The 1767-nt window shown below is 34.4% G+C and overlaps 1 long non-coding RNA gene across 1 annotated transcript; it reads left to right on the top strand.

Moving 5' to 3' along the window:
* Positions 1 to 522: 522 nt before the first annotated feature.
* Positions 523 to 1662, top strand: LOC103133418 (uncharacterized). Its single transcript, XR_475745.2, has 4 exons — positions 523 to 575; positions 712 to 847; positions 973 to 1026; positions 1107 to 1662. It is a non-coding gene; the product is annotated as an uncharacterized LOC103133418 (long non-coding RNA).
* The last annotated feature ends 105 nt before the right edge of the window (positions 1663 to 1767 follow it).

Here is a 1767-nt window from a genome sequence, read left to right as displayed (position 1 = left end):
GACAACCAATAAGACACAAATACAAAACATAAATTTTGAGGATCCACACAACAACCAAAAATTAAAGAATTTCTTACCCACACAAAAAGCAGAGGAGAAATTATTGTAGAGCTCTGACACAAACATTTCACATCCTGCAGCGTTTGTACTTTACTTGCACCGACAGGTTCCAGTACCTTCTGTCAGCATTTGTCTGATCTGCATATCCTGAGCCGGTGCTCCAGTTTGTTTCAAAGCCAAGAATTTAGTTTCGGTGAAATGTCAAATGTACTCCAGCTACATAAACATCTTAATGTAATTTGGATACGTTTCTGTTTTCTAGTTCTCAGTTTAATTTTTTCTTCTTTTTGTGTGTTTTTCATATGTGGATTTAGCGCATTGTCCCTTTAAAGTGAAACTTCAAAGAGCAGAACTGTGCTGAATGTCATCCAATCACGTGATATGGGTGTGTGTGTAGGTGTGTGTGTGTGTGTGTGTGAGACAATCCAAGTATATCTAAAGCATTTATTGTCCTTCCTTTCATTTCTATCACCAGTAGAGCAGCTCTCTCTCTCTCTCTCTCTCTCCAACACAAGGTATGATTAAACTCCAATTTAACAAACTGGTACAAAACTTTTGTCACATACTCTCTGCAACAGGAAATATAACAAAAATGTCTTACCTCTGACCTGACTCTCTGTCAAATACATATATTTTTGTTTTACATTTCAGAGCCATGTTGACAGCGCTGTCCTCGTTCAGAAGCAGAGGAGTCGTTAGGCTAAGAAAATATAAAGACTTTGTCGTCATGATTACTCTGCTCATCCTGCTCTGTCCTGCAAGTTCATTGATAAGCAAGAAGGCACTGGTATGTTTGTTCTTATTTTTAAATGAGAGGAAAATCATAGTTTTAAAAAGTTTATAATTGTTGTTTTTCCGCCTAGTTATCTTACTTCTATTATAAATGTTTGTATCTTTCCTCTGGATTTTCAGCAAAAAATTAAGGAAAATATTCAGACGCTACGAGAAGATGCAGCAATAAGAAAAGTAAATAAAATACACAACACATGTCGTGGAATGCACAATAAACTCATTTAATTACATATTTGAATTTTTGTTTGTTTCAGCTTAGCAACAAGTTGGACATGGTCCTCCTCTCTTTATTCCTCGAAGAATCTATGGATATTCTAAACATTGAGAGTGAAATTCTTAATTGGTTGTTAAGTTATGGATATCCCAATAAAGAATTAGCGGACATTAGAAGATTCCTGGCAACAAGACAAGCTTTTATGAAAGAAAAGTTTCAGAATGAAGCCAAACAAGTCAACCAATATGAAGACACTCTCGCATATATAGAGACATTTGTAGCAAACTTAGCAGAGAAGCATGTTGACCTGTAAAATATGTATCATGGTTCCAGAACCTGTATATCTAGGAATCCTACTTACCCAGAAATATTAATCTTTGCTGTTTCTTTTTTCTTTTCTTTTTTTTTGTTTTATAAAATGCTTCTGCTAAAATCAAGAAAAGTGCTGAACTTCATTTCTGACTGCATCTATAGCCTGTTAGTCCCCCCTAAGCTGAAGTGCATTTTAAATGAGATGTTGTGTCTAAACGTCCAGTACAGTTGCTGAGTGTTTGTGTGAGCGATTGACTGATTAAATAAAAGTAAAACCAATTATTTTTTCTGCAGTGATTTCTTGAATTGTGAGGCCAAACAAACAAAACTAATTTTTCATAAAACTACATTAAAAATGTTAAACATGTTTATATATATATATATATATA

This window comes from Poecilia formosa, unplaced genomic scaffold, assembly GCF_000485575.1.
Source record: "Poecilia formosa unplaced genomic scaffold, Poecilia_formosa-5.1.2 Scaffold3128, whole genome shotgun sequence".
Lineage (NCBI taxonomy): Eukaryota > Metazoa > Chordata > Actinopteri > Cyprinodontiformes > Poeciliidae > Poecilia > Poecilia formosa.
Note: the sequence above shows the minus strand (reverse complement) of the source record. Positions and strands in the feature narration are given on the sequence as shown.